The 19958-nt window shown below is 49.5% G+C and overlaps 1 long non-coding RNA gene across 1 annotated transcript; it reads left to right on the plus strand.

The window, feature by feature from the left end:
• The first annotated feature begins 8668 nt into the window (after positions 1-8668).
• On the plus strand, positions 8669-19315 carry LOC147645202 (uncharacterized). Its single transcript, XR_015282446.1, has 2 exons — positions 8669-12137; positions 18488-19315. It is a non-coding gene; the product is annotated as an uncharacterized LOC147645202 (long non-coding RNA).
• Positions 19316-19958: the final 643 nt, after the last annotated feature.

A 19958-nucleotide genomic window follows, 5' to 3' on the forward strand; every position in this document is an offset into this window, starting at 1 on the left:
TAATATCCCAAAGTGTATTTTCTTTCCCTCCCTCAGTATCCTACAGAACCACCAGATTGCCTTGTGGATTTTCCTGTTCCATTTGCGGTTTCCTGGATGCCACAGGTAACTACTTGTCCTGGTTTAGGGCAAATTTGGGAGAAAACCTCCAATGGGGCCCCCCCAGGAATCAAACCCACGTGGCCCCTTTCTCCCACCCCCCAACCGGTTCAGGAAGAGATTTCTCTGAGAGAAGTGGAAAAAGCCTGTTTATTTAACAGGCACAGCACTACCCAGCACAACAATGGGTTGAACAATATGAACAAAAAATGGGATGAACAAATGAACGATATCAAATTACAAAACCTCTCGCCGCTCTGAAGGTATGACAAACTTCAGAGGGTCTCTTTCCTGTGGGTGTTCGCTCTGTTATCAGTCCCTCTGGCGCTGGAAAATGCCGCTGCCCAGGCTGGGCTCCCGGTAGTCCATGGGTGCAACATGTCTCACAGTCATAGATAACCTGAGAAATGCTGTTCAGGGGTAGATCCACCCCTCGGTCTCGTGCCCACTTATAGGTGGCATCTCTACCCTGATGACCTGAGGCATCATGAGCCCATTGGGCTAGGAACAACTCTCCCTTATGTTCCCAATCCAAATCTATCTTTGACACTTTACAGAAGAAATGCATTTAAGATATGCTTTTATGGGCCAGTACAGTACTGTGTGATCCATCACTCTGCTCCAGGTGCTTGGAACAGAGACTATGAGCTTCCACCAAAATAAAGAGCCAAGCAACACAGGGAAAAAAAGGGGAGGATTCAGTGGGGGCTGATTGCAGATGAGGAAGAGAGTGATGAACCCACTTGATCCAAGTCAGGTATTTACAACTCTGCACTGCTGCCCTGGAATGGAGGAGGCCCTTCCTCTGGGGAAGGGGACAGGTTCAGAAGAACCATCCTGGAAGACTGAACTTGAGTTCAGCTGCTCCAAGAAGGAAGCCCTGGGGAAAAGGTTCCCTTGTGGAGGCGGAGAGCCGATGGAATGAGAGGTGCTCAGCTCCAAGCTACCAGCCAGGCTGCTTGGTGGCCACGGTGACACTGCTGCAGCCTTCCTGTGTGTGGCACTGGGGAATGAAAGCCTCCTGTCATGGCACAATGAGCACTGAGCTACTGGGAATGATGGAAGAGAAATCAGGGTGGAATTGGCCCAGGTCCTCAGACTTTGGTCCAACAAAACCGTTCCCATGTGCTGTGATGCCACCAACTGCTCCAGAGAGCTGGAACGAGCAGCTGCCAGGACCTTCCCAAGACACCTGCCCCAGCAGCTGGGTACTGTGGGCTCCGACAGACACCGGTACTCGTTCAAAAGGGGACAACATTCCTCTCACATGAAGTTTTGCTTAAAGGCAATACAAAAACAACACTCTGAAAGCCAACTGCCAGGACTGGCTGTGAAGTTCACTGAGACTCTGATCGATTGGTGCGGTTAGATGGGACAAAGGGAGTGAAAAATACACCTCCTTGCTGAGAGAGGTGGACAATCACTGACCCGCCACCTACCCCAAGCCCTAGGCAGGGGAATCTCAGTGATGGCAGGCAGCTGTGTCTCTTGGGTAGAAGAGAAGCAGTTTGAGAGCAGAAAGGTACAAGAAATCTAAGAGAATCATCTGAAAGCAGATTTGTCCCACAGCAAGGCCAGGGGAGGGTATGAGCCTTGGAGCTTTTCGGCGTAGGCAGCAATTTCTGTCACAGTGGTAACCAACTTCTGACCATTCCACACTGTCTTGAACTGTTCTGGGACAGGAAATTCAGTAAAGTCCCCCGCCTCGGTGGGGATGAGGATGTTCATTTCCAAGGACTTGGCACTGATGATCTTGCTGTCGAGGGAGCTCTTGCTCAGGTAAACGTGGCACACATCTGTCTTGTTGATGGAAATCGTTGGCACTTTACCCATGACCTGAACTTTAACATCCCTGTTGATGATCTCTACAATGCCCACCACATCATCAAACACCAAAGCCAGCTTCTTGCAGTCATTGAGGGTGATGGAGTTGATCTTGCCTTTGATTTGGAGTGTACCGTTTGTGCACTTGAAAACATATGCTACCTGCTTCAACTCTGTGTCACTGGTGACCAGGTTAGTGGCATTCTCCTGGTTTTCCACTCTCTCATGCCACGTGCTGGGTACCAATAAAAGTATTTGTCCTGGTTTAGGGCAAATTTGGGAGAAAACCTCCAATGGGCCCCCGCCCTGGGAAGCAAACCCATGTGGCCCCTTTCTCCCACCCCGCAACCGGTTCGGAAAGAGATTTCTCTGAGAGAAGTGGAAAAAGCCTGTTTATTTAACAGGCACAGCACTACCCAGCACAACAATGAACAATATCAAATTACAAAACTTCTCGCCACTCTGAAGCGATGACAAACTTCAGAGGGTCTCTTTCCTGTGGGTGTTCGCTCTGTTATCAGTCCCTCTGGCGCTGGAAAATGCTGCTGCCCAGCATTTCATTGCCCGGTAGTCCATGGGTGCAAGCTCCCAGTGCTCCCCTGAGTCCCCAGTTCAGAGCAGGTTCGATCCGTTTCAAGGAAAAGGGAAAGAAAACAGTCCAGGAAGACCTCTCTGCTTTGGCTAGTTGGAAAGCCAAGGTGATCTGTGTCTTGTTGTCTGTCTGAGCTGTAGTCAAAACCCCATCCTGGGATGCGGGGGGAGCAAGTACAGTCTCTGATAACAGACTCGGTGCTTCTTCTCCACTCACTTTTACTCTTAGATGAAGTTTTAAGGATACAAAACCTATTTCTGGGCTAGGTGGACAAATGGGGATACAATTTAAGATCATAATCAACCTAGGACATTCCACTCCTTATCCCCATATCGTCACCTTACTGCCAAAACTAACATTCTAACTCTGCACACATTTACATACATAGAAACTTCCCCTCCGTTCCACCCAAAAAATACAAGCAATATATCCATCATGCCCCTGTCATGTCCCACACCAAACTACTGAATCCAGGCCCCATGCTGCAGAGCTGCAGGATTCCCCACTCTCTCATTTTACTCACTCAAAGCACCATCTTTCACCTGCTCATACCTTCAACTTACACATTTCCTTCTATTTCATGTCTGCGTGGTTTAAGGTACAGACAATGGCAATAACCTTTTATCCAATGATCAGGTCTCCCTGAGGTACACATGGTGTTGTTCCATCTCTCTGCATTATCCACCATGTACAACCTGGTCCTTGAGCAAAGACAACCCCACGAATGGGTTTTGTCTGTGCCCAAGGTAGAATTGACCCAAACTGTCTTCCCTAGCAGACCTCTGACATGGACCACTGGGACTTTGTCTCCGTCTACAACATGCAAAGACTCAGACTGGGCAGGACCTGCTCGGTTGGTGGAACCTCTGGTGTTGACTAACCGGGTGGCCTTTGCTAGATGTTGCTCCCAGTTTTTAAAAGATCCTCCACCCAGTGCCTTTAAGGTGGTTTTTAACAGTCCTCTCCACTTTCCCAGCAGCTGGTGCATGGTAGGGGATATGGTACACCCACTCAATGCCATGTTCCCTAGCCCAGCTGTTTAATAAGGCTGTTCTTGAAATGAGTCCCATTGTCTGACTCAATCCTCTCAGGGGTACCATGCCTCCAAAGGACCTGCTTTTCAGTTCCCAGGATGGTGTTCCAGGCAGCAGCATGAGGCACAGGGTAAGTTTCCAACCACCCGGTGGTGGCTTCTACCATCGTGAGCACGTAGCGCTTGCCTTGGCGGGTTTGGGACAGTGTGATGTAGTCAATCTGCCAGGCTTCCCCATACCTATATTTGGACCAACGCCCACCATACCATAGTGGCTTCAGCCGCTTGGCCTGCTCGATCGTGGCACATGTCTCACAGTCATGGATGACCTGAGAAATACTGTTCATGGGTAGATCCACCCCTCGGTCTCGTGCCCACTTATAGGTGGCATCTATCCCCTGATGACCTGAGGCATCATGGGCCCATCGAGCTAGGAACAACTTTCTCTTGTGTTGCCAATCTAAGTCTATCTTTGACACCTCTATCTTTGCAGCCTGATCCACCTGCTCATTATTTCGGTGCTCTTCATTAGCCCTACTCTTGGGGACATGGGCATCTACATGACGGACCCTCACAGACAGTTTCTCTACCCTGGTAGCAATGTCTCTCCACTCATCAGCAGCCCAGATTGGTTTTCCCTTACGCTGCCAATTGGCCCTTTTCCACCTTTCCAGCCATCTCCACAGAGCATTGGCTACCATCCATGAATCTGTGTAGAGGTAGAGCTTTGGCACTTCTCTTTCAGCAATGTCCAGGGCCAGTTGAACAGCTTTGAGTTCCGCAAGTCGACTTGATCCACCTTCTCCTTCAGTGGCCTCTGCGACCTGTCGTGTGGGGCTCCATACGGCTGCTTTCCACTTCTGGTTCATCCTTACGATGCGACAGGAATCATCAGTGAACAGAGCATAGCATGTTTCTTCTGCTGGCAGTTGGTTGTACGGTGGAGCTTCTTCAGCCCGTGTCACTTGTTTCTGCTCCTCTTCATCAGTGAGACCAAAGTTTTCACCTTCTGGCCAGTTTGTAATTATCTCCAAAATCCCAGGGCGATTTGGGTTTCCAATACGGGCGCGCTGCGTGATGAGGGCGATCCACTTGCTCCATGTAGTGTCGGTGGCGTGGTGGGTAGCAGGAACCTTTCCTTTGAACATCCACCCCAGCACTGGCAGTCGGGGTGCCAGGAGGAGTTGTGCTTCTGTGCCAATCACTTCTGAGGTGGCTTGAACTCCTTTATAGGCAGCTAAGATTTCCTTCTCTGTGGGAGTGTAGTTGGCTTCGGACCCTCTGTAGCTTCGGCTCCAGAATCCCAGTGGTTGGCCTTGAGTCTCCCCAGGCACTTTCTGCCAAAGGCTCCAGGACAAGCCATTGTTCCCGGCTGCAGAGTAGAGCACATTCCTCACATCTGGTCCTGTTCTGACTGGGCCAAGAGCTACTGCATGAGCAATCTCCTGTTTGATCTGAGTAAAGGCTTGTTGTTGTTCAGGGCTCCAGTGGAAATCATTCTTTTTCCGGGTAGCCAGGGAGAGAGGGCTCACGATCTGGCTGTACTCAGGAATGTGCATCCTCCAAAAACCTATGGCACCTAGGAAAGCTTGCGTTTCCTTCTTGCTGGCTGGTGGAGACATTGCAGTGATCTTATTGATGACCTCAGGGGGAATCTGACGCCGTCCATCTTGCCACTTTACTCCCAGGAACTGGATCTCTCGAGCAGGTCCTTTGACTTTGTTCTTCTTGATGGCAAAGCCGGCTTCTAGCAGAATCTGGATGATCTTTTTTTTCTTTGTCAAATACTTCCACTGCTGTGTTCCCCCACACAATGATGTCATCAATGTACTGCAGATGTTCTGGAGCCTCACCTATTTCCAGGGCAGCCTGGATCAGTCCATGGCAGATGGTGGGGCTGTGCTTCCACCCCTGGGGCAGTCAGTTCCAGGTGTACCGCACTCCCCTCCACGTGAAGGCAAACTGAGGCCTGCATTCTGCTACCAGGGGAACGGAGAAAAATGCATTAGCAATGTCAATAGTGGCATACCACTTCGCTGCCTTGGACTCCAGCTCGTACTGGAGCTCCAGCATATCCAGCACGGCAGTGCTCAGCGTTGGAGTCACTTCATTCAATGCACGATAGTCCACAGTCAATCTCCATTCTTTGTCAGACTTGCGCACAGGCCAGATGGGGCTGTTGAAGGGTGAGTGGGTTTTGCTGATCACCCCTTGGCTCTCCAGTTCTCGGATCATCTTGTGGATGGGGATCACAGCATCTCGATTTGTCCTATACTGCCGGCGGTGCACTGTCAAGGTGGCAATTGGTACTTGCTGTTTTTCCACCTTGAGGAGTCCTACTGCAGATGGGTTCTCTGACAGTCCAGGCAAAGTGTTCAATTGCTTGATGCCCTCTGCCTCCACAGCAGCTATTCCAAAAGCCCACCTGAGTCCCTTTGGGTCTTTGTAATAGCCATTCCAAAGGAAGTCTATGCCCAGAATACATGGGGCCTCTGGGCCAGTCACAATGGGATGTTTCTGCCACTCCTTCCCAGTCAAGCTCACCTTGGCTTCCAACAGAGTCAACTGCTGCGATCCCCCTGTTACCCCAGCAATGGAAACAGGTTCTGCCCCCACATGTCCTGATGGCATTAGGGTACACTGTGCACCAGTATCAACTAAAGCTTCGTATTTTTGTGGCTCTGATGTGCCAGGCCATCGGATCCACACCGTCCAAAAGACCGGGTTTTCCCGTGCCTCTTCCTGGCTAGAGGCAGGGCCCCTCTAGCACTGGTCATCCTCTCCTCCCTGGGCATACATGCTAGAGGTTCCTTCAAGGGGATCATCCTCTTTTCTGTAATATCTGGCAGTTTGGTCACAGGAGGTTGAGGCTACCTTCACTTTAGTGGAACCTTTCTGGTTACTGGTTCCCTCCCTGAGTTGACGCACTCGTGCTGCCAGGGCAGAAGCGGGTTTCCCATCCCACTTTCCCATGTCCTCCCCATGGTTACGTAGAAAAGAACCACAGCTCAGCTTGTGGGGTGTACCCTCTCTCTCTAGCTGGGGGACGCTGGGCTTGGAGTTTTGGGCTTGTGACCCGCACTGGTGCCATATGGGAACTGCTCTTCCTCATCTCAATCATCTTCCCTCATTTCCCTCATCTCCTCTTTGAGTTCCTTAATCACAGCAGAAACCCGAGCCTGCTGCGGGCCATGGACCATACTGTCATAATTTCTAAGCCTGGTGGCGACAAAACCCACCGTCTCTCGGCTGTTATCGGCATTAATCATTGCAATGAAGGTGGTGTATTCACGTGGCCCTAGATTTGCCAGACTCCACAACATCTGCCCAGTGCACCTGACTTTGTCGGGGTCATTATCATGTTGTCCGCCCCTCCCAAAAAGGACCTCTAATATTGCCACTTCTCTCAGCTGTTGGATCTCTTCCTCAATGGTTTTCCAGCCCCTTCTATGATAGTGCTCTTCCATTCTCACTCTGTGGACAAACCTCTCTCTTACGCTCATCAAAAGCTGTTCCCAGAGGGAAAGGGGCCCTGGCTCCCTGATGAATATTTGATTCACACCTGAGTCCTGGGTCAAGGGTCCCACATTCCTTGCCTCACCACCATCCAGCTGCACGCCTGTACCCATAAGGTCCCAGACCCGAAGTAACCAGGCTGTATAAGCCTCATGCCCCCGCCTCACAATGTCTTTTTGTAACTTACGGAGACTGTCATATGTCAGAGACTCAGTAATGATTTCAATTTCTGGCTCCCCTGTGGGTTGTGAGGGCCCTCCTTTCTTATCTTTATCGACAGGGTGCTGTGATTTCATCTTAGACTTCCTTGTTTCCACAGGGGCAACTGCTGCTGGCTGTGACTGCCCTTGTGGTTCAGCTGAAACCTGGATGGTTGTAACGTCTGTGGGTTCCACTGCAGCACCATCAGACTCTCCCTCTTTGAGGCAGGGGGATGGTTTCCCAGCAGCTGAGGAATGCACTCCTTTAGCATCTGGCCCATCTCATGCATCTCCTTCACCAGAACCCCCACCCACTCTGGGTGGTTCATTTCTGAGGTGGGCTGTGGGGCAGGGGCAGGCTCTGGAGCAGCACCCCCTGTCTCTGGGGCTGTGCCAGGCTCTGGAGAAGCACCCCCTGTCTCTGGGGCTGTGCCAGGTTTTGGGGCAGTATCACTAGTCTCTGGGACTGTGTCAGGTTCTGTGGCAGCATACCCAGTCTTTGGGGTAGGTGTCAGGATGCTTATCCCAGTCAATTTCCCTTTGTCTCTGAATGCTAAGTAGAACAGGCCTATCAGCAACATCAGCCACTGTATGATGTCATTAGCATTCAGAGAAGATTTAACCCTTTGAAAACTGGTGGGGTAGGCTCAAGGAACTGGCTGAAAGGTTGGGAGAAAGTTTCCCCAGCTGTCTTTTTCTCCCAGTAGGTACCATTATTAAAGTAATCTGAAAACCATCCTGTTATAAATGCAATGGCAAAATATGATTAATATAGACAGTGATTTATTATAAAACAATTTCAATCACAAACGGAAGAAAAAAACCACAATAAAATAGATCAGCGCAGCGCTGGGTGGACAGGGGTCTATACCCAGAGGTACAGATTTACCCAAATCCACAATCGAGGGTTTTCAGGTCTGGGTTTTTATAGGGATTTTGTGTCCTGAGGCTAAATTCCAAGCAGGCACCATTCACCAAAGGTCCTTGATTGTTGGGTGAATGGATTTCCTGGCATGGAGAATAGAGTTAATAGATGTCCGGGCAGAGCCTCCTCATATGTAAAGAGATTCTTGATTTAATTTTGGTTCGGGCCATCAGGATGGAGTGGTGGGATCCGGGTTGGAGCCGATGAATATCTCGGCTGGGCTTTTCCCTTTGTCCAATCCGATTGCTTTCTCAAAAGTGGTCTGCCGGGTGGGGTGTCTCCTCCGAGCTCGTTCCTTTGTCAACTTGATTGCTTCCCCAACAGTGGTCGGCCAGGTGGGGTGTTCAGGTCCGGAGATGGGTATCTCCTCCGAGCTCGTTCCTTTGTTAGCTTGATGGCCCGTGTCCTGCTCATTCTTTTCGGTTGATGGACGCCGGCTAGGATCTTTATCGGGGTTTTGGCTAGTATTGTTATCTCTTGAATGGGAATTCGCTACTAGATCTGGGAAAAGACTTTCTGGCCACACTGTATTTCCTATTTTATATTATTATTGTAGCTACAAATATATTTAGACTTTTACGAATTTTTATTCATAAGTTTATCTATTACAATCCAGTTAGTGTGTGACAGCTCTGAATCCATGAGCCCGCCGTCCAGAGGACGTTAAACATCCATGAATTCCTCACCTTATCAACCCACAAAACAAACTGGATAATAGCCACAGTAGCCTTAGTTATAGGACCCATATTTAGGTAAGGTGCAGCAAATGGGAGAAATACAGCTGTGACCACATGCCCCACGAACCTGGGTAAGCTAAACAACATGGTTCTACCTAACAAGGTTTCTAAATCCAGCACACAAAAGTTAGGTCATTTAAGAACTGTTATTCCTTTTATGCCCTTTTTCTCTCAGTGGCCCATGGGTGGGCACCAAAATCTGTCTTGTTTCTAGAGGACAGGTGTCTGCTAGGGAGAGCAGGAGCTTCTTTTGGGATGAAAGAATGTAGGCTCCCCTCCTTCCAGATTATTATAATTTTGGAATCAAGGGGCTTTCAGGCAGAGATCTGGGGATAGGAATAACAGTTCTTTATTAGTATTTATAACCAGGCAAACAAACAACAATAACTATAGCATTAGCAAGCAAACAGAACCAGGGACTCCATGACAGCTTTTTCGGCTGAGACGGGATGGAGGAGAGGCTTTGTTTCACAAACCCCTCAGGCAATCAGTGCCAGTGCTCCTGCAGGGCTCTGAGGAACACTCAGCTGGAACAGCAGGGATGAGCTGAGATCCTGGGCTGGTGGATGAGATGGATCAGCAGCTCCACGGCGGTGGCTGGCACTGCCACACGTCCCGGCAGGACAGGGGGTGTGAGGCCAACCAACGAAGAGGGAAGAATGAGAAGAAGCAGCAGCTCTGTCTGGGTGATGGCAAAATTCCCTTCTCTCCACCGCAGAAACTCCATGCCCCAAAACAAAAAAGAATGTCTTTCCCCGAAGCCGAAGAAAACCAGCCAAAAACTGTCCTCGTCCTCCTTTCCTGCCCCCTTCCCCCCGCTGGGCCCGGCCACTCTTTGTCCTTTGTCGAGCACCCACTAAGTACCCACAGTTAGGTTGTCCCCGCAACTAATGGGTAAAAATTCCACGGGCAAGCCAGAACAAAAAAATGACACCTAACCCCCAACATGGCCTTTGCTATATCATAAACCCCTATGCAGATGTTCTCCCTCCAGAAGTGGTTGTAATAAATTAATCTATGAGTAAAAATTCGTAAAGGTATAATTAAAATATATATGTGATTGCGATGTCATAAAAATATAACATATAATGGGAATAAGTCCTTCTCCGGATCTGGTCGTGATTCTCCTCCGAGAGGCAACAGATTGCAGCCAAGTACCCAGATAACAATCACAAGCAGGCACATCAGCCCCGAAAGAATAGACAGGACACGGGCCATCGAACAAACAAAGGAACGGGCCGGACGAGATATCGCCGAGCCCGAGCATCTCCGCCCTGCCCACCTGTGTTGGAGAAATGGAAAAATTAGACAAAGGAAGAGGAGACAGCCGAGATAGCCATCGGCTCCAGGATGGGTCCCACTACTCCACCCTAATGGCCCGGACCAAAATGATATCAAAAAGACATCCTGGACCTCTTTACATATGAGGAGCCTCTACCCAACGTCTATTGACCCTATTCTCCAGTGCCAGGAAATCTATTCTTCGAACAATCAAGAACCTCTTAACAAAGGGTGCCTGCTTGGAATTTGGCCTCGGGACACAAACTTCCTATAAAAACCCAGGCCAAGGGACTCTCAGGCGTGGATTTGGGAGCATCTATACCTTGCGTATAGACCCTGTCCACCCAGCGCTGCGCTGCTTATTTTATTGTGGTTTTTTTTTCGTTGTTCGAATTTATTATTGTTTGATAATAAATTTTCTCTTTTATATAACCCGAAATTGCCTTTGCATTTATAACAGATTGGTGCCGTGACTCGGATAGGAGAAATTGCAGGAGAATCTCGCTACCCAGGACGGGTACCCCCGCTGATTTTAGCGGCCTGGTGAGCCGAGAACCTCCGCAGCACATTCCTATATCCGAACCAAATTTAGGCTAAGGTAAAACCACAGTAAAAAAGGAGAAAGGATCCAGAGAGCTCGGGAAGGCGCGGAGCCTTCGAGAAAGCCGCGGCTTGGTAGCTCGTAAAAAGTCATCTGTGCACGAAGACGCCCTCGCAAGAAAATAGCTGTAAGTATTGTGAGGTTGAGCTGGTGATTGGGCGATTGTGTGAGACGTGATCTGATCACGAAGCGAGTGCGGACTTCAAGGTCGCGGTTCCATCCTCCCGCGAGGGAATTGGCCGGCCGAGAAGGAAGCGATTCGGGGTGAGAAAGGTCTCTCTTTCCACGATTGTAAAAACCTGGGACGAAGGAGGTCCTGGGGGACTGATCACAGGAGGCTGAAAGGGGAAGAGGACGTCCTGTCGAGCTCGGGAATAAGTAAACCCTTTCAGTCAACGGGCCTAGGTAGAGGTCCAGCAGGAAAATCGAGTGCGGAATACAAGAGTCCCCAGTGCAGCTAACTGAGTGGTGAGTATTGGCAAGAAACTTTGATTTTTCTGGCAAAAGGAAAAGAAGGAACACAACGCAGGAAAGGTAAGGAAATTTTTTTAATAATGGGACAAAGGAAAAGTAAAATACAGAGGAAAGAGAGCGAAAAGGGTCCCTCCGAACAAGTGAAGGGATCGTTGGACATCCCACCAGAAAGTCCCTTGGGGTGGATGTTAAAATACTGGGAAAATTGCCCTGAAAGGAAAAAGAGATCAAAAGCAAAAATGATCAAGTATTGTTCTGAGATCTGGGGAGGACAAGAACTAAGAAACCACCTCATTTGGCCCGTGTTGGGCACATTTGAGAGGTGGACTTGTAATGAGTTACTCTCTCATATAGAGAGCAAAGTTCCCTCGGATCCCGAGGAGAAGGAATATGCCAGGCTCTGGTTAACCGCCAGAGTAGGGCTATTCCCGGTTAAACAAAAGCAGGGATCAAGGGCCGAAAACTGGGAACCCCTTGATCATTTGCCCCCTCTGTACCACGGACCGGCAGGGCCCCCTGCAGCGGACCAAGTGGTGCCATCGGCACCCGCAAGGCTCCGCAGAGCAACCAGCTGAGGTACTCACATCTCGAGCAAGGGAGTCTGCACCAGCAGTGGTACTGGCAGCACTCCCTTTGCCCCCGCCTGGGAAAAATCAAGCTGCTGCAATCTCCTCAGAGTCACTGCAGGCACAAGGTTGGAGGACACGTTACCCACAGTTACCAGACTGGCTGTCCCAGTCAGGGCACTCATCTCTAAATGAGAGTCCCTCCGGGTAATCACGTAGCAGCGGAGTACCCGCAGACAAGAGACCGAGCCCACACGAACCACAGTTCCCCTCCTGCGAGTAGAACCAGGTGTCCTGGGTTGCAGTATATTCTATCACCATCCTCATGTACTGTTGAAACCAGGTGAGGCAGTGCTCCCTGCCTCCCCCCCCCCCCCCCCCCGGGCTACCTTCTGTTAATGGGCCCATCAATGCCCTGCCCCATGACTCATAGATAACTTCCCCCTGTATTGTCCCCTGTTAATGGGCCCACCACTGCCTTGCTGCATGACTCAGAGATAACTTCCTCCTGGACTGTTTTCTGTTAATGGCTCATCAAAGCCTTATCTCATGACTCACCATCCCATTGTGAGATGCTCCTCCCCGAGGGAGGAGCCAAGCATTCCATACTGGATATAAGCTGAGAATTCGAACACCACAGCAGCCCTTACCTACGGGACTTCCAGAAGACAGGAGCTACTGCTGGACTTTCAGCTGAAGACCAGACCCCCTTTCTTCCAGAAGATCACGCTTCAACAAGACCACCTCATCTGGATGACTACCATCACCCTAACAGGGTTCCAGGCTGTATTCTGACTCTGTCAGTGTTTTTGATATTATTGCATTTATTCTTTTTATCATTTTCCTATTAAATTATAATTCTGACTTGTGATCTCTCACTGGTTTGATTTCAAACTAGTACATATTTTGGCGCCCAACGTGGGGCATTAACCTGAGAGAAAGTCAGAATTGCAATTTCATATTAACAGAAACCTATCCACCATGGTGGTTGGCTTGTCTATATGGGTACTGTATCTTGCTCTCTATATTTTCCCTCACATGGGGAACTACTTGCCTGTTGTATTGCTCCTGTTGAGACCAGGGAATGGTATGAGAATTGCTTTATTGGTTTATTATGCTTATGGCATGATAACCTGTGAGGCAATGAATACCATTCGGAATATATACTCAATTTTGTTTGCTTGTCCTAGTCTGGGCTGCTACATCTGGGACCTTCTCAACAATCGCACCCTGCCCTTGGTGGGAAGAGTGGAGAGTGGTTTCTTCCAGCCTTTCAAGTCAGGCACAGCAGTTTTTAAAAATATTGAGTTCTCTCTGGATGCCAAGGACAGCCTAGTCTTGCTGTTTTGTTTTCTCTGCATGGCCTGCACCATGTACACCATGCTTAGAAACAAAGCACTGTTTGGTGTGGTACAGCGTCTTCTTGAGGAGGAAGAGAAAAGAACCAAGAGCAAAGCAACAGCATCCGTGTCCACTCAGACTGCCACAGAGGAGAAAGGAACCAAGAGCAAAACAACAGCGTCCATGTCTACGCAGACTACCACAGAGGAGAAAGGAACCAAAAGGGCCATGAGCACCTCCACACAAACAGTCACCGAACCAGAGCAGCCTAAACCGGTAGAAGTTGCCCCCATTCAGAAAAAGAAATCAAAAAGCAAATCAGTCCGCATAGTGACTGATGAGGGTGAGGCAGGACCTTCACACGCAGCGGAGGAGACAGAACCAGAGATTATCACTCGCTCTCTATCCCTAGGTGAGCTGCGTGACCTGCGGAGGGAATTCACCCGCCAGACGAACGAGTCCATCCTAACCTGGCTGCTCCGCATCTGGGACGCTGCAGCAAACGACACCATCCTGGATGGAAGTGAGGCCAGGCAACTGGGATCGCTGTCCCGGGATGTGGTCATTGACCAGGGGATTGGGAGAACCCAAGAAACTCTCAGCCTCTGGAGGCGACTGCTGACAAGTGTAAGGGACAGATACCTCTGCAAAGAAGACCTCCAGGTGCACCAGGGAAAATGGAGCACAATGGAACAGGGTATCCGATGCCTGAGGGAGTTGGCTGTGCTGGAGATCATTTTTGCAGAAGATGAGAGATTTCCTAAGAGCCCAGATGGTGTCCAGTGCACGTCACAGATGTGGCTGAGATTTGCACGGCTTGGACCAGAGATGTACTCCCGTTACCTGGCAACACTGCAATGGAGGGAAGGTGAGGACAGGGTGGCTGTCCTGGCCAATAAACTAAGAATCTACGAGGACACTGTCACTGCCCCGTTTCGCACCCATGTCTCATCTGTGGAAACAAGGCTGGCTGAGCAAGTCCGGAGCTTGATTGAAGAGGGCCATCAGAAACTAAAAAAGGAACTTAAGGAAGAAATTTACCACGTCTCCCCAGAACCAACAAGAGTCTCTGCTATTAGGAGTAGGCATTCCCCAGCCAGGGAGAAAGGATACACTCCACGAGGTAACCTCTGGTTTTTTCTCCAGGAGCATGGAGAAGACATGAGGAAGTGGGATGGAAAACCCACCTCCTCCTTAGCAGCCCGGGTACGTGAACTAAAAAGAGGGACAACTACCACAAGGAGCTCATCTAGAGCCAGCGCCGCTCCGGTCTCTCGTGGCCAGAACATCAGAAGGTATAGAAATGATGATATGAGTGATCCTCTTGAAGGGACATCAAGAGCATATTCACCGGAGGAGAGCAACGTGCACCATGACCAGGATTAGAGGGTCCCTGCCTCTAGCCAGGTAGAGGAGAGGGACAACCGGATCTATTGGACAGTGTGGATCCGATGGCCTGGCACATCTGACCCACAAAGATATACGGCTTTGGTTGATACCGGCGCTCAATGCACTCTAATGCCATCAAGGTATGTGGGAGCGGAACCCATTTCTATTTCTGGGGTGACAGGGGGATCCCAGGAGCTCACGGTACTGGAAGCTGAAGTGAGTTTAACTGGGAATGAGTGGCAGAAACACCCCATCGTGACTGGTCCAGAGGCCCCATGCATCCTCGGCATAGATTACCTCAGGAACGGGTACTTCAAAGACCCAAAAGGTTATCGCTGGGCTTTTGGGATAGCTGCTCTAGAGACAGAAGGCATCAGACAACTGAGTACCTTGCCTGGTCTCTCAGACAACCCTTCTGCTGTGGGACTACTGAGAGTTGAAGAACAACAGGTACCAATTGCCAGAGCAACAGTGCACCGTCGGCAATACCGCACCGACAGAGACTCTGTGGTCCCCATCCATACGATGATTCGTGAGCTAGAGAGCCAAGGGGTGGTCAGCAAGGCTCGTTCACCCTTTAACAGCCCCATATGGCCAGTGCGTAAGTCCAGTGGAGAATGGAGACTGACGGTGGATTACCGTGGACTGAATGAAGTCACGCCACCACTGAGTGCAGCCGTACCAGACATGCTGGAGCTTCAGTATGAGCTGGAATCCAAGGCAGCAAAGTGGTACGCGACCATTGATATTGCAAATGCGTTTTTCTCCATTCCTCTGGCAGCAGAGTGCAGGCCTCAGTTTGCCTTCACCTGGAGGGGTGTGCAGTATACCTGGAACCGATTGCCCCAGGGGTGGAAGCACAGTCCTACTATCTGCCATGGACTGATCCAGACTGTGCTAGAAAAGGGTGAGGCTCCAGAACACCTGCAGTACATTGATGACATCATTGTGTGGGGGAACACGGCAGCAGAAGTATTTGAGAAGGGACAGAAGATCATCCAGATTCTCCTGAAGGCTGGTTTTGCCATCAAGAGGAGCAAAGTCAAGGGACCTGCCCGGGAGATCCAGTTCCTGGGGGTAAAGTGGCAAGATGGACGGCGTCAGATTCCCACTAAAGTCATCAATAAGATCACTGCGATGTCTCCACCGACCAACAAGAAGGAAACACAAGCTTTCCTAGGTGCCATAGGCTTTTGGAGAATGCACATTCCTGAATATAGCCAGATTGTGAGCCCTCTCTACCTGGTTACCCGCAAGAAGAACAATTTCCATTGGGGCCCTGAACAGCAACAAGCTTTCGCCCAGATCAAGCAAGAAATCGCTCATGCGGTAGCCCTTAGTCCAGTCAGAACGGGGCCAGAAGTGAAAAACGTGCTCTACTCTGCAGCCGGGAACAATGGTCTGTCCTGGAGCCTTTGGCAGAAGGTGCCTGGTGAGACTCGGGGTCGACCACTGAGATTCTGGAGCCGAAGCTACAGAGGATCCGAAGCCAACTACACCCCAACAGAGAAGGAAATTTTGGCCGCCTATGAAGGAGTCCAAGCTGCCTCAGAGGTCATTAGTACTGAAGCGCAGCTGCTTCTGGCACCCCGACTGCCGGTGCTGGGGTGGATGTTCAAGGGAAAGATTCCTTCCACGCATCATGCCACCGATGCTACTTGGAGCAAATGGATTGCCCTCATTACACAGCGTGCCCGTATTGGAAACCTGAACCGCCCTGGGATTCTGGAAATTATAACAAACTGGCCTGAAGGTGAGACTTTTGGATTATCTTCTGAAGAAGAGGAGCAAGTGACACGTGCTGAAGAAGCCCCACCATATAATGAGCTACCGGAGAGTGAAAAACGATATGCCCTCTTCACCGATGGTTCCTGCCGAATTGTAAGCACTAACCGGAAATAGAAAGCTGCTGTATGGAGCCCCACACGACGAGTTGCACAAGCTACCGAGGGAGAGGGTGGATCGAGTCAGGTCGCAGAACTTAAAGCTGTCCAGCTGGCTTTAGATATTGCTGAAAGAGAGAAGTGGCCGAGGCTCTATCTCTACACTGACTCCTGGATGGTAGCTAATGCTCTGTGGGGATGGCTGGATCGCTAGAGAAAAGCCAACTGGCAGCGCAGAGGGAAACCCATCTGGGCCGCTGAGATTTGGCAGGACATCGCCGCTCGGGTGGAGAAGCTGATCGTGAAGGTTCGACACGTGGATGCTCATGTACCCAAAAGTCGGGCTAATGAAGAGCACCGTAACAATGAGCAGGTGGATCGAGCTGCCAAGGTGAAAATATCACAGGTAGATCTGGACTGGCAGCACAAGGGAGAATTATTTTTAGCTCGTTAGGCCCATGATGCCTCTGGTCATCAGGGACGAGATGCAACGTACCGATAGGCTCGTGAGCGAGGGGTGGACCTTACTATGGACAGCATCTCACAGGTTATCCACAACTGCGAGACCTGCGCTGCAATCAAACAGGCCAAGCGAGTGAAGCCTCTGTGGTACGGTGGAAGATGGTCCAAGTACAGGTATGGGGAAGCCTGGCAAATTGACTACATCACCCTTCCCCAAACCCGCCAAGGCAAGCGCTACGTGTTGACCATGGTGGAAGCAACCACTGGATGGCTAGAGACATACCCTGTGCCTCATGCTACTGCCCGGAACACCATCTTGGGCCTGGAAAAGCAAGTCCTTTGGAGACATGACACCCCTGAGAGAATCGAGTCAGACAACGGGACGCATTTCAAGAACAGCCTCGTAAGTACTTGGGCCAGAGAACATGGAATTGAATAGATCTATCATATCCCTTATCATGCACCAGCTGCTGGGAAAGTTGAACGGTGCAATGGACTACTCAAGACTACCCTAAAAGCACTTGGTGGAGGAACCTTCAAAAATTGGGAAGTGAACTTAGCAAAGGCCACCTAGATGGTTAACACCAGAGGATCCATCAATCGAGCTGGTCCTGCCCAGTCTGAACCCTTGCACACGGTAGATGGAGATAAAGTCCCTGTGGTACACATGAGAGGTATGTTAGAAAAGACTGTTTAGATTAATCCCACCTCAGGCAAGAGCAAACCTATCCGTGAGATTGTCTTCGCTCAAAGACCTGGTTGCACTTGGTGGGTAATGCGGAAAGATGGGGAAACCCGATGTGTGCCACAAGGAGACCTCATTTTAAGTGAGAACTGTGTGTAAGGTTCCATTGTATATATATATATATATGTGTGTGTGTGTGTGTGTGGAGTTTAAGGAAGGTACTGATTTGGAATTATGTAGATGGTAATAGAATAAGGGGTGGATTATGTCCTGGGTTGCAGTATATTCTATCACCATCCTCATGTACTGTTGAAACCAGGTGAGGCAGTGCTCCCTGCCTCCCCCCCCCCCCCCCGGGCTACCTTCTGTTAATGGGCCCATCAATGCCCTGCCCCATGACTCATAGATAACTTCCCCCTGTATTGTCCCCTGTTAATGGGCCCACCACTGCCTTGCTGCATGACTCAGAGATAACTTCCTCCTGGACTGTTTTCTGTTAATGGCTCATCAAAGCCTTATCTCATGACTCACCATCCCATTGTGAGATGCTCCTCCCCGAGGGAGGAGCCAAGCATTCCATACTGGATATAAGCTGAGAATTCGAACACCACAGCAGCCCTTACCTACGGGACTTCCAGAAGACAGGAGCTACTGCTGGACTTTCAGCTGAAGACCAGACCCCCTTTCTTCCAGAAGATCACGCTTCAACAAGACCACCTCATCTGGATGACTACCATCACCCTAACAGGGTTCCAGGCTGTATTCTGACTCTGTCAGTGTTTTTGATATTATTGCATTTATTCTTTTTATCATTTTCCTATTAAATTATAATTCTGACTTGCGATCTCTCACTGGTTTGATTTCAAACTAGTACACCAGGTTAAAAGTAAAAACGGGAGGTGAAGAGAGGGGAGAGACTGGGAATGGACACCATATGTTCCCTCTCAGAGAGGTACCAACAGCCCCAGGAGTTATTGGATTTGTAAATGTTCCCCTTAATTCAGGGGATGTGCGGGCGTTTAAAAAGGAAATGGGGTGATTGTTAGATGATCCGTTTGGGGTGGCTGAGAGGTTGGATGAATTCTTGGGAAGTAGCATATATACATACGAAGATCTCATGGCCATCCTGAGATCACTGTTTAGTCAAGAAGAAAGAGAAATGATTAAACAGGCAGGTATCAGAGACTGGGAACGGCGTAACCCACAGGGGACACCAGGTGACCAGAAGTGGCCCAGTATGAGCCCGAGTTGGAATGCCCAGACGGAGGAAGGTAGGAGAAGCATGATTGATCTAAGAAATCTAATCGTGCAAGGAATAACAGAGGCAGTCCCCCGCGGGCAGAATATTAGTAAAGCATTTAGGGAATGCCAGGGAAAGGAGGAGACACCTACCGAATGGTTAGAGAGATTGCGGTTAAGTTTGCAGATCTACTCTGGAACTGACCCTAGCTCTCCGGTGGGGGAAGTCCTGCTTAAAACCCAATTTGTGGCAAAGTCATGGGAAGATATCGGGCGGAAATTGGAAAAGATAGATGGGTGGCAGGAGAAAAGTCTCCAAGAGCTTTTAAGAGAAGCTCAAAAGATTTACATGAGGAGAGAGGATGAAAAGCAGAAACACCAGGCTAAAATATTGGTGGCTGCAGTAAAGGAAGTACAAAAGAAAGATCAGATAAGCGGTAAGTTTAAAACTGTACCGAAAAGGCAAAAGAGGTTTTATCAAGGTGGTCCCACTCCCCGGAAGGATCTTCCGGAATGCTACTACTGCAAAAAGGTAGGGCATATCCAGAGGGACTGCAGGCAGAAATTAAAAGATGAAAAGGTATTTCAAGAGGATTAGGGATGTCTTGGGCTTTTTCACATGGGGACAGAAACAGCAAAGGAGCCCTTGATAAAGTTGAAAGTGGGTCCCCACCACCAGGAAATAAACTTCCTGGTTGATACGGGTGCTGAAAGAAGCACCTTGCAAAAGTTACCAAAGGGATGTGTAGCAAGCAAAGAAAAAGTTGTCGTAATTGGTGCTAAGGGAGATCCCTTCAAAGTCTCGGTAATAAAAGATGTAGAAATTGAATCACACAATAAGGTATGTTTGGGAAACTTGCTACTAGTAGAAGAAGCTGATTATAATTTATTAGGGAGAGATATGTTTATTGCACTAGGTATAAATATTGCTGTAAGAAATTCCGAATTGGTAATAAAGATATTCAAGTTAACCCCAAAAGATGAAAGGGAAATCAACCCCAAAGTGTGGCACTCTAAAGGGGAGGTGGGAAAAGCTGAATATTACCCCCATTAAAATTGAAATAGAGAATCCCGAAGAACCGATAAGGGTCAAACAATACCCAATCCCGAT

This window comes from Cyanistes caeruleus, unplaced genomic scaffold, assembly GCF_971803275.1.
Source record: "Cyanistes caeruleus unplaced genomic scaffold, bCyaCae1.hap1.1 HAP1_SUPER_29, whole genome shotgun sequence".
NCBI classification, from domain to species: Eukaryota; Metazoa; Chordata; class Aves; order Passeriformes; family Paridae; genus Cyanistes; species Cyanistes caeruleus.